The sequence below is a fragment of the Scatophagus argus genome, chromosome 17, assembly GCF_020382885.2.
Source record: "Scatophagus argus isolate fScaArg1 chromosome 17, fScaArg1.pri, whole genome shotgun sequence".
NCBI lineage: Eukaryota > Metazoa > Chordata > Actinopteri > Scatophagidae > Scatophagus > Scatophagus argus.
The window spans coordinates 12574088-12587720 of record NC_058509.1 but is presented as its reverse complement, the minus strand read 5'-3'; positions in this window follow the sequence as shown (position 1 = coordinate 12587720).

Sequence of the window (13633 nt, the reverse complement as noted above, 5' to 3'; positions counted from 1 at the left end):
GAGAAGGAGGAGGTGGAGGAGGAGGAGAGAAATGTGACTGGTTGTGGTGACAATATTTGCCAGGGAAATAATAGGAGCTAGCTTTAACCTGCATGTAGCCAGGCCCCTCCCATGTGACACCAGGAGGAAGAGGTCCACCTGGCAGAGAGGCAGCACAGTATGGTCCTCACACAGAGAGAGAGAGAGAGAGAGAGAGAGAGAGAGAGAGCTGCCCTAAGGCCGAGGGTTTCACTCTGTCATAAAGAAACTGAGAAAAACTGTAAGAGGATATGCGAGAGCAGAATGGAAACTGTTTCTTTACATTATAATACACCAGCTGTCTGCTGTTTCTGTCCCTCAGGCTGTGAAACAAAGAAAAAGCAGGCGGACAGAGAGCTTTTAACTGCCAACGTCACACAGTTTGGTTAAGTTACAAAGCACTCGGTGGACAGAAACGGTTAGTTATCAGCTAGTCTGTCTGTAATGATTTTGTGGCCTGAAAATTTAAGGACAAAAAGACAAGAAGAATGATACTGGGGTAAAACTGACTGAGGAATGGTGTTCTGACACTTTGCCTTTTTGAAAAGTCTCATCAAGATCAAAGAGATTTATGTTGATAATTTTTCTCTTCCCAGTCTAACATGAAAGAAGTCCTCCCACTTCAACTTTGTGTAGCACCTTTCATACAAACACAGACGAAAAGTCCATCCATCCATCCATTTTCTATAGCGGAGCTGGAACCTACAGACGAAAAGTAAAAACAGAAATTAACAACAAGAAATAAAATTTTGCGGGACAAAAAATTACCAACTAACTGATAATAGTAAATAAAATAAAATAAAAGAAACACCAGTGATAAAATATATGTCTTAAAAAATCATTATTAATTATTAAAAGCAAAGGTTAGAATATTACTATACACTGAAAGCCAGATCCACATGTCCTTTTGAAAATACAGAGACAGATTGCCATAGTAATGCCCTGAGGCAGAAAGTTTCACAGTTTGGGAAAACAGAAGGGACTCTCACCGGTACTTTAATGGGACGCATAAGGAACATTTAAAATAAAAAACAGCAGGAGACTTTGGTGATCTGGCTGGAACACAAAATTAAAGAAAACCAGTCACAAAATAGTCACATGTTAAACACTTAAAGGGTCCCTGTGCCCCCTCTATGACTTGTTCAGTTGAGCTTTTTTCTGCATGGTCATCTGCTGGAAGGATATGGTGAAACTGAACTGCACAGTGAATGAATTAGGCCATTGTAGGTGGTGTAAATGAGTGCCTAGTTGGATGATGGCACCATTAAAAAAAACTGATCATTTACTTCACAGGATGCCCATTTATTCGGAAAGTGAAGGACAATCATTAATGGTTTTATCACATCAATACAGTATTTGTTGGCCTGAACACATGATCTGGAGTCATCTATTTGTGTTCTGTTTGTCTACATTCAACAAATCTAACATGGATTAGAAATTAATGTGGTCCAAATGATCCCAGTTTTTAAACAAAGGTGAATATAAAGATTTGCACTTAAATGTTGAAAGTCAATGTTTTATTATATTATATTTGGGAAATAACAAATTTGCTGTATTCTTGTGCCTTCATATTATGATACAGGCTCTCCTCACAGAACCTGCAAGTTTGCTCTTCGCCTTTAGAGGGGGTCAGTGCATCATATGTTAGACATAATCAGCCAATGGTTTTAAAGACCCAGACGTACAGCAGGTTACAGTAAGTTTAATTTCTACTTGTTAGTCATAACTAAATATTTGTATTGACCCACTCAGGCACTTTTGTGGCTTATGACTCAAGTCAAAGTGATCTGCAACTCCCTGTCTCAGGTTGCATGTCTCTATACGTTTCAAGAAGAGTGATGTTCCCTTTTCAGATATTCTCAGCTGAAATGTTTTTCAAAGCCAAGAGGTGCCTTTACCAATTCAAAAATGCAAGGGCAACCCTGTCTTCCAGGCACTTCATTATTTATCTTGCACTTCTCTATCACACATGACCATGCTGTTTGGTTGCTGTGTTGCGAAAACCAGCATCACCAAGTTTAGTGATTTCAAATTTTTCAAAGAAACTGAATGATTAGTGTTCCTTCCTGGGTTGAGAAATCTTCTTCATCTTCTTGAGCTAAATAAATCATATATTATCAGTATTATATGAAAGTGCATTGCCACAAAGCTTAAAATGGCTGAAAAGTGCTTTTAGGAATGTATGGTTTTCACAGGACTGCAAGCATATCCCAGCCATTGATTGACCTGACCTTTAACATTAAAGCATTAGAGCACATCATAAGGACTGTTGTGTATTTTCATTCAAAAGGGAACAACATATTGTTATAAGACTGAGGGATATTGAGAAAGACAAACAAAGCTTAGCTAATAGTTGGGTGTATATGCATTGTGACCTTTTACCTTGAGAACTGCTGCTTGATGAGTGAGAAGTTAGAAAAGCAGATCCACCCCTGAGCTAAGACATACATGTTTGAAAGAGTTGAGATAATATCTATAACCTCTTATCCTTCGTAAAGTTGGGCGAGAGGTTGGGCAGTCAATTTAGAGTCCCCAGTTAACCTTTAGACTGTGGGAGAGAGCCAGAAGACCTGGAGGAAACTCCATTTGCCAAAATTTTTGCAACCTCTGAATCCTGTCCCTGACTGCACTCTTTCTCTTACATTATTATGAATTCAACAACCAACTGAAGCTACTGTATTTGACATATTTTACACACACACACACACAGCCTCAAATAGGGGCCCTCTTGCTGTGCTAAAACTTGTCACATTTTCCATTTTAAGCCTCCCAGTCCGTGTGTCTCTGCCACACTTCACCACAACTCTACCCCTCTGGACAGTTTGGCTCCCTCTGTCTTCTACTCATCCAGCTCATCCAGCTCAGCCTCATCATATTATATTGCTCTGCTTAATCATGTTGAACTAGATCTTAATCTTGCTGCTTAATCCTCTGTGAACTTCCTTAAGGGTGATGGATTTTTTCATCCTAAACTCTTCTTCGCTCGTTTTCAATCCTTCCTCAGCTCCTTTCCTGTTCCTCATCTCTTCTAGCAGCCTTGGCCTCCAGCTGTAGACACTCAGAGCAGACACAGCACAGCAGCCCACATCAAGGCCACGCTATTGGCACACGTGGGTGCATGTGCATGTGTGTGTGTGTCTGTGTGTCTGGAGCAATCGTTACGGTGGGGCCACATAGGGTGCGAGTGGCCTGCTGTGATATGCTGTAGGCTTGCACACATATTTCTTTCTTAATCTTCTGAAATGTGGAATAAAACTGCAGATGTGTCATTGTGTTTCAAGGTCCCTCGATTTCGTCAGCAAGGATGTCAATGGATGAACATATCTGTGATGGCACAGGTAGCCACACTTCGTGTATATAACATCACGTTAAATTATGTTCCAGAATCGTTCACAGGAAAAGCAGACACTCAGACTCACACAATACAGAATCAACTACTGTGAAACAAAAATGCACAGTTGTATCTTTGGGGTTGCTGGTAAGAGGATGACATGTCTTGGATGACAGCTTGAAGCACTTTTTAGCTTCATATGTAGAACTGATAACTCACGGCTGAAAAAGAACAACAGACAGAGAGAGAGAAGGGTTAGGTGGAGCAGTGAGAAAAGAGGCGGGGATGTCTAGATGGCCTGTGAGTGATTTGATTGGATAGCAAAGTTTCATTCACACACAAAGATTTATAACAGTGGGAAAATCAGAATGTTGGACACACACGCTGCGCAGTTTGTGTGCATGCTTGTGTGTGGGTGTATGCAGGCGCGTGTTTTTCCTATACGCTCACATGTGACACTTTTTTTCTTTTTTTTTTTTACTGCTGCACAGTTGAACCCTTCTATCTCCCTTTCTGGATCCGACCGTTGTTGTCTGAATAGCACGTTGACTTCATGAACTAAATGCTGTAGAGTGAGTGGGTCAAGCCAATGTGAATCTTCTCTATCCCAAAACAGTGTGTGTGTGTGTGTGTGTCCTGACCTCTACCTGTAAGAGTTTTCTAAATGTTCTACAAGCTACATATGTTAATATCTTCCTTTAATGCTGCTGGTATCCAGTTGCAAGTACTGATTTGTGTGTGTGTGTGTGTGTGTGTGTGTCTCAGAGAGACAGAGAGAGAGAGAGAGAGAGGCTCTGTCTGGTGGCAAGAGCCTCACCCCTTTAACGCATTCCACTATCTCGCGCCCACGCAGTCACCATGTGACCCGCAGTCAATGACAGGAAATAAGCCGATGTCAAATCCTGCTGCCTGCAACGCAGATCCTCTTCTGCCTCCAGTCAAAAGTTCAGCTTTGTCTGCTTCACCTCTGTTGAGTAACTGCTTTCTTTACTCTAAAGACCAGCCATGAATGTAATTGAGCACATGGTCTACGTAAAGTCCTTAGTTAAATAAGCAAGTGCACATTCACTGCAGCACATGTGACATGGTATCTATCAATGGCAGGTGTAGCACTGATAAAAACTTTCCTCAACAGTTCTGTTTACATAGTTGACACCCATATACACACACAGACATATTATCTTATTTCCTGTTCCCCAGTTTAGAGGTCCGTAGAGAGATTGAAAATTAAAGATTCTTTCTTACAACAGGTGCTTTCTTTGAGTTGTATGTTGTAATGGTGGAGGGTGGATGTAAGAAAAATAGATACAAAACTTTCAATATGAAAAGTGTCTGTTCCAGACATGACTAAGTAAAATGTCTCTGCAGGTCAAAATGTTTATTTACCAATCCAGAGAAATGAAAGTTTCACAGTTAGTTTCAGAAATGACTCTTTAATTTATTCCCAGCAGCATTTCGTCAAACACACACATCTATGAAAAATAGGTGTTTACCAAACAAACCAAACTGTGTGTGTGGTGTATGTATGCATGTGTGTGTGTGGGTAGCTGCACGTGCATGCATACAGAGTTGAATGGACACAGCCACCTCTATGTTCTCTCCAGCAGTAAACTGTTGGCTGTTGAGACAGACTGCGTCCCAGGCGGAAAGGCAGTACTCCCTTTGCTCAGGTCTGTGCTTGTCCTCTTTGCTTTACACAGTCATAAAGCGCAGGATAAGGGAAAACAACAGTAAGCGTCCACCAAGCTTAAGTAAATGGGTGTATAACCTTATTTGACCAGCTTCACCAGCCGAGTAACAACCTCAGGTAAGCTGAGAGTGAAAAGGTGACGATTCTGTCATATTGTTAGACGCGAGCATACTTTTCATTTTCTGAAAGCACACTTTTGTATCTTCTAAGTGCCATGAGAAGAAGGAGTCAAAACACTCCCCCATCACAACCACTCCCACCCCGCCCCGCCCCACCTCACCCCCAACATCATACACCTTTGGTCTTACAGAGAGCACCTCATTCCCCTCTTTCCTGTAATGGAAAGAACTAATGTTTATCATCACTCAACACAAACTAGCTGCTCAAGTGTACCAGTGTACAGGATTCTGCTATTTTTCAAAATATCCAACTTAATGCTCGTTGCCCCGCATTCCCTCTGCAGTGCCCAGCATCTGGTGGCCTCTCCCTCCCTCCTTCTCTGGAGATGTCATGGTGACATGTTTCCCACTGGTGCATGGTAGAGGTATGAGATTACATAGTTCCCGTCAAAAAAGAGAGATGTGTGGATAGGGGTAGTTGAACAGCTGGTTGGGGTCAATCACTCTCCAAAAATCTTAAATAGCATTCCTTTGTTTGAAGGTATTTAGATGTGATACACCAACCACCTACAGTGAAGATCAGCCAGAGGTGTGAAGTAAAACAAACCATGGTCACCTGTGTTAATGTGAATGACTATTGGTTGGTTTTCTAAAGAAAATGGCTGGTAAGCAGTTTTGAATTCACAAAAAGCATTCATTTGCTGCGTTTCCAGCCAAAGTATCCAAAGCTTTTAGTTACTAGGGACTACTTCTGAAGGAGCTATAAGATGCTCCAGCCTGTTGTGCGTGTTTCCACTTCAGTCTAAAGACCTGCAAATGATTTGTGAAAATTAGTCCAAAAAAGCAATGGCTGTTTTCACACATCATATTTGTGCACGACTATAAGCCACTGACAGTCATCTGTCTGTACGTCCACACTGGTGTGTCAAAGCACAGTGAGCAAAGAACAAACTGATATGCAGCTGCAGATTTTTCAAAAAGACAGTTCAAATAAAGCACAAGTACTTGACCAGACCTGAAATGTTCAGCACTCAGCACTACATACCCCACCCCCCCCACACCCTCCACGAGCAAGGACTTTTGGGGAGGGGGCATAAAATAATGTCCCTGGAACTTAATATAGAACCTTTTCCCTGCAGTGGAGAAGCAGTGAGTCTCTCCAAAGGTCCCTGGGGAAAGTCCCTGCGTCAGATACGTGGCTACATTTTGTGTGCTTGTAAACGCATACAATGTCATAAATAGAGTGTACACGAATGTAGAAATAATTTTCCAAAAACATCACTAGTCTTATAACAAACCACTACAGCACCGCATGCACCAATACATTTATTTGAGTTGGGTTTTTCCTACAGATTAAAGAAAGACATCACACGTTAATTAGTGAGCTTAAGAGGTGCTGGTAGATGGATCTTGTTATGTTTGGAGAAAGCCCAGCTAGCCCACCCCAGTTTTAAGCTAAACTAAATTAACATGCTTCCAGCTTAAGCTACATATTTACTCTACAGATACCGGAATGGTATTGATCTTTTCATCTAGTTTTCAGCAAGGCAGTAAAAGTGTATTTCCAAAAATGTCCTTTAATCATGTTCTCTCAACTGTGACAGCTCTACCAATACGGATTCTGAGGGGAGATGAGTGAAAGGTGTGACAAGATATATAATAGATATATAAGATATATGATTTGCAAAATCAATAAATACCAGTTTCTTGTAAGTCATAATGGACAGTTTTTCTGTGACTGTCAAAGGTGTTGGTTGGTTGTTCTGAGTCATAGTCTGTCCTTCAGCTATGGTGCTTTTAGGAAAATATCCCATTAAGTGTCATTAAGTTTGTCACATGATCTATTTTTGCAGAGTTTGAAACAGATGCACCAGTAATTCAGACCTTAACTGCAGGGCAACAACAGGTAACAAAACATTCGACTATCTCTGTGAGCTTTTAAAAAAGCACAAGTCACTGCCTGAAGTAGGTGGTGCATCATTCACAAACATGTGATGTGGCAAGAGGAACTTAAAATTCATGTCGACATGCAACAAATACAGCACAAACTGTATCAGCAAAGCGGAACAGCGTTCACAGTTTGACCCTCGCCCACAAACGACCACTGAGTTGTATCAGCACCTTTAACAGGTTGCACCAAAACTAATAATTATGAGCTTTTGCTTTTGGTATTTACTCTAAGGCAATTTCTCAGTATTGTAAGGTGTTTCTGCTTTTTTTCTCCACCCCTGTACACATCCAAGAACACAAAAACTGGAATGTAAAGTATGTGTTTACTTGTGCAAAAACCATAAACAAAAACAGACAGAGAGCCTCTAATTGAAAGCAACATGGAAAACAACCATCATGTTACCAGTAATTAGATCCCACCTATCTCCAAGGAGTGTTGGTACAAATACACGGAAACAGGACAGTGAGACCATATGCTGTTCAGTAACACGGCCCTGTACTCCCACAGCAGGCACGTACAGTATATGTGATCACTCAGCTGATTACAGACAAGATGGCATAATTGCTTCCACGTGAAACAATAACAAATCTTTACAATGTGAAACACCAGCGGATCCTTTTAAGGTCCAATTAAAGTCCTCGCCCGCGGAGATAAAACAACTTTGATTTCTTTACTGCAGATGTTATAAAACAATAAAGATCGCTTTGAGGATGATACAGGTTCTGATTATTGATATTGTTCATTGTATTGTTTCTTTTGCACAAATCCCAGTGAATGTAACCAAAAAGGTGGATCCAAATGGGAATAGGTTGCATGGAGCATGCTCATGTGTGACAATAATAAATGCTTCTTGTTTGTACTGAAGGAGTAAAGCCCGGACAGCGGCATGTCCACCACACTAAATAAACCAAAAAGCTTTCACTTTAAATCATACCTACAATAACACTTAATTGAAATAGAAATAACAACTTGAATAATTAGATTTTTTGTCAGTGGCTGTACCTTCCAAGAGCCAGTCAAAGTCCTCTCCTGGTCAAACATGGCTACTTTCCTTTCTTGATTACTGTCAGATACAATAAAATAATATGTCTCTCTTTAGGAATGATTACAAAGGTGACTCGCAAATATGATTACATCTTTAAAAAATTTACTGAAAATCATCAACAGCTGATTGTAATAACTTTGATTCTACATCTTTTTTCTTTCATTCTACATTTTTAGTGATTAGTACATTTTTAATTGATTTAAATACAGTATGGAGACTCACTGTCTGACGACTTTCATCTCAACAATAAACTTGCTGAGCTCATTTGCTTCACATCCTCCTAATGACTAAGCACCAACACGGCAAACATTATCTGTACTCCTATCTTCCGCTTCTTTAACTATTACAGCTAAGACTTAAAATAATCCTTCCGGGCCCAGTCTTTTAATAGCCAATCCATTGCTTTCAAAAGAAGACAAAAAGAAATCTGTCAAATATTATTTATTTACTTGCTGCTTGTGTTTCCTGCATCTGTGGTTAATTTTCTGTGGAATGTGAGGAGCAGCTGTCACTTTAGCACATGAATGGAGCCAGTTTAGTGGCCCAGAGGCATCAGAGTGGATCAACGGCGGAGGAGGGACAGCTGGGACCAAGGGGACAATAGCACTCTCAGTTAATCATTAATACTCTTAATGAACAGCAGCCAGGCACCAGAGGTTCACTCACTAGTCTCTCCAGAAAATTCCGCCTGCAACAGGAGGACGCAGGCGGCCTCGGCTTCTCGGCTGACCCCTAACTGACACTTGTTGGTTGTGGTCTTTAAAGGGCCTGCAGGAGCTTTAAACTGCCGTCTGATTGATGAAGTTTCACCTAACGGTCTCAAAATAAACAACAACTAAATGACAGTGGTTTGATTTATAATTTTGTGGAAAACCAGATATATGGGCCAACTTGTGTGTTCTTGTCTTCTAGTTTCTAGATAGTTAAAATAACTGCATTCCAGGAAGATGTGCTTATTTGCATTTTTGAAAAGAGTTAGACGAGACTGATCAACGAGATATTTAAAGTGGTCTCATATTTCATGGATAAGTAGAGCCAGTCAAAGACAAGACTACATGGTGTTAATGTGCACATCCAAAACATAGTTACAGCACTTAATGCCCAGCGAACAGCAAACTGTTTATGTCGGTTTATGTAAGGATTAGAAATATGATATACCATGTGTTAATTAGGGAGCTGCAGATCGAGATTAGCTGTTACCCTTCTTTCCAATCTTCACGCTGAGCTAAACTAATCACCTGTTAGCTCTATGGCTTCATTCACAAAATAATAATTCAAAGCTTATTTGCTTTCTTGCCCAGAGTTAGATAGCGTTCTGCCGTCTGCTTAACTTAGCTTAGCACTAACACTGAAATCAAAGGGAAACAGTTGGCAGGGCTCTGTCCAGACGTAGCAAAGTCTGTTAACCAGCACCTCTAAGGCTTTCAGGTCGTTGGCAATCAAATTCTAGCTTCAGTGATGCATATGTTTAAAAAGATGAGACACGAGGGAAAACAAAACAAATCTAAGACTATAGAAATAAAATACATATATTAAACAGAATAAAATAAAATACAATCAAAAATATAATGCTGGTAGACTAGTGTACAGGTTACTGTTGCCTCACTGATTACAAGTTATTTCACATGTATTTAATTTATAAGCAACTTAAAAAAAAAGGGATATAATGCGTTAATAGGTGAGCTTTAGACAGATTTTAAACTTCTCCTAAGCATGTGGTCCTTACAAACAATTTAATTTCTTATCAAACTAATCATTTGTGTATAAAAGCAATCTAGATGTTAAAATAAGGATATATGTGTGCATTAGCCTGATATAAACGTTATCAGTAATGGATTATTTATTTCCATAAAACACTTTACTTGTTTTGTTTTGGGTTTTGTATTAGTTTTTTTTCAGAACGTGCATTAAGAAAGCCACCACACAACCTGAGATGTTGCTGTAAGATAAATGGGCTTCTAAAGGGGAGCAGATGTTAGCTAGAGGTCCCATTTGAATGTTACACTGATCCTCTGTTTATGTGGATGTGTGTGTGTGTATTTGCGACCACATAAATGTGTATGTAAGTGTGTGTCTGCACGTGGCTAGGCGTCCAGCCCAGTCCTTCCCATCGGCGGAGGTGGCAGGTGTTCCTGTGTCCCCTAAAAGAGCAGGTTTTTATGTCGTCTCCTCAAGTTAGTGGCTTGGTTGCCATGGCGATGCCCCAACAGAAAGAAGCTTGTGTCTGGGGGCCGGTGCCGGGGAGAAGAGGAGGACAAGGGAAGAGGAGAGAAGGGGCTTGCACCACACTCTCTGCACTTCAGTCTGGCTTGACAAGAAAGAGGAAGAGAGGAAATCAAGTCAGAGACACAAAACAGGCTCGGATTGTCTGCTGGCCCCAGTGCTGGGCCCTGTCTTTCGGCTCAAAATGTCGCTTAAACATTAGGCTGCTGCTAGGTGGATAAGACCTAACTCATATGAAACACTCGAGCTAAGTGATGCTTGTAAATCCCGACAATGGGAATGTGGACTTAAAAAGGAGTCCAATATCACACATCCTATCAGATTCCTCTCCAGGTGTGACAGCTGTCTACCTAAAGACTTCAGGTTATTGTCACAGCACCCTGTGCCTTGTGGCATGGACATCCCCCTCTATTTAGGCAGGGGACGGTGGACAGGCCCACAATCAATCTCTCTCTCTCTGTGTGTGTGTATGTGTGTGTGTGTGTGTGTATGTGCGTAGATCTTGTGCCGTATGTGCGTATGTGGGTGTAAGGAGATCTGGGAGAGACTGGGAGTCACCTGTCCCTTGTTGGCCTGTCTCGTCCCCCTCGGGAGGACCATAATTCTCTCTTGGCTGGACTGATCAGCAGCTGCCACACACACACAAACACACACACACAGGGATAAAGGCAAACACATTCAGATACACAAAAGTGGCACATTTTCTTTCACATTTCAGACTCAGAGTGAAAACTACGCAGGCTCGTTGGGGTGCTCAAAAGCAGCAGCACATTATGACTGAACTGCTCCGCCTTTGGTAAAGCATCATGTTATGACTGTACTGATCTCAAACTGATGAGCTTGCTCTCTTTTGGTAACAGTGAAAAAGTAAGGTTAAGTAAGTTAAAGCTAAAAATTAAATCTGCTTTGATTAATAGATTTATAAGTACTGCGTGTAACATGGAAAGTGTCTGTCAAATGAAGTGTAATGTAATGTAACCTAATGTCTGCTGGATTCATTTCGTGCTTGTGAAGCTGCCACCACGTGACCCAAAAATCAATTAATGCCGCTTCTCTAAAGACATTTGACAAAAGATTGAAAAGAATTTGCTTTCAATTAGCTTTCATGTTACTAAGACCCAGACAAACTATTAATGACAAATAAGAAACCAATGAAAGTAGAGAACAGTGCTTATCACTGTTCTCACGGTTATAATGTCTGGTATCTCTGCCTGCTATTGATTCCTAATCTGGTTTCACCTGAACCCAAAGAATGTGCAGTTCCACCACAAACAAATTGTTCTGTCTTATCACATCGCATTAAACTATGCAGAAAGATCTTATTGGCTGATGTGTCCACACCAGAGGACATGCACAGTGTTAATGAAGTGAACATGTTGACTAAGAAAAAAAAAAACAGACCACCTTCTCAGAAACATGGAGTAGTACAATGTAAAGGACTATTTAACGCTTTGGCAGATTCTCAGGAAAACTCAAATGAAATGCCAGTTGGCACATTTGACATTTTTATGGTCTTAATGTTGGTCTTAATGTTTTCACTTTATGCTACTTTACCCTATTTACCCACTGCTGCTGCAGGGTAAACCGCTGCAGCAGCAGCGGTTTACCCTGAAACTTCCCACATGGCTTCCATTTTGCTAAGATATAAAACGATTCAATATTTCACAAAATAGCAAAGATGAGAGAATAGTTTTTAAAAAAAAGAATACAAATTTGTTCAGCAAAATTGCAGTTTTTTCTCCTTCCCCTATTAATCATCTCACGACCTCCCAGACTTATCTTGTGACCCTGTGGAGGGGACCTGGCCCCTAGGTTGGACACCATGAGATTAAACTTCGGAACTGTGAATACGGTTAATACCGTCACCACCTCAACCAGCTACAAAAAAGCTTTTAACATGTTTATGCATCATGCATCACTCACAGGGATGTTGTTCCTGCAGAATTCATATTTGAACTTTTGATACTTAAACTTACATAGACCATATTTGGCTGATGATGCTTCCCTACTATGACTAGAATTTCAAATGCACAAATTTTACTTTGCACAGAGTACAATTTTCTATCACTACTTTTACTGCAAAGCACCCGACATCGTGCCACACGTGTGGATCTGAAACCACCATTAGAAAGCAAAAAACATGACATTTCAGTGACAAAATTAAACGCTCCCTGACAGAATAACGTCCTGGTAAAGGTACAGCAAGTGACCAGCACACCTTAAGCAAGTATTTGCGCCTGAAAATGAAGATGAACAGGTTGCAGTCTAGTCCTGTTCATTGCAACTGCTTCTGGCCAAAGTTACAAAATAAGACGTCTCTTTCCCGAAACTAGTCAATAATAATTCTGAACGATGAAGGTAAGCTTAATCGGCTTTGGAATTTTCAGTATACCGTAATGCTGTTCATACTACAACAAGAAAGCCAAAGATTAAATATTAAATGATCTTCTTCCATTATCTTACCATCCTGTTCCTGCACCGTTTCAAAAATTAACCTCATCAACGCACGACAAATACCATCTGCGGAAACCTTAAGGTGAACGTTGATGTGTCAAATAATCGCTGATCACAGCTGCAGAATCTGTATGTGTTTCAGATGCGTGTGACTCTCTTATCTCTATACCGCACACAACGGGTCTAATTGGTTTGTTCTCCATCCAGATAACAAGTATGCATGCTAATGTATTCACTCTGGGTGATGGCTATCACAGCTGATTTCACATGAACAATGCTGATGAAAAAATGTAAATGCCCACGTTTACAGTAATTGCTCCGGGGCACATTGTTTGCTTTGTGATGCAAATATTTTAAATTTGGGGTTGCCTATAAATTTGGGTAGGGACGATTACCACACATACTTCCATGTCATTAGCTGCCTCAACTTTACCTTTTCAATGAAAAGCAGTGGATTCTCTAAGTAGCATGCAAGTTTGCATGTAAATCACAGCACCGAGGGAATGTCTTTCCTCTGATCTCCTGTACGTCTCCAGTACACGCCTTCCAGTGAGGTTATGATAATAGAGCTTGGTTACACGCCTGTAATTGGCTATTTATTGGATTAATCTAACATCAAGTCTTGTCATGTCTAAACCGTGTCCAGCATGAAAGAGAGACAAAAATGTGAAATAAAAAAAACAACTTTGTGAGTTTGAAGAAATTATCAAACAGGGTAAACTATTGTTTACATGCCCAGATATGAAGGTAATATACTATAATTTGAAACATAAATGGATCTATTTAAACACAACGAACTGAA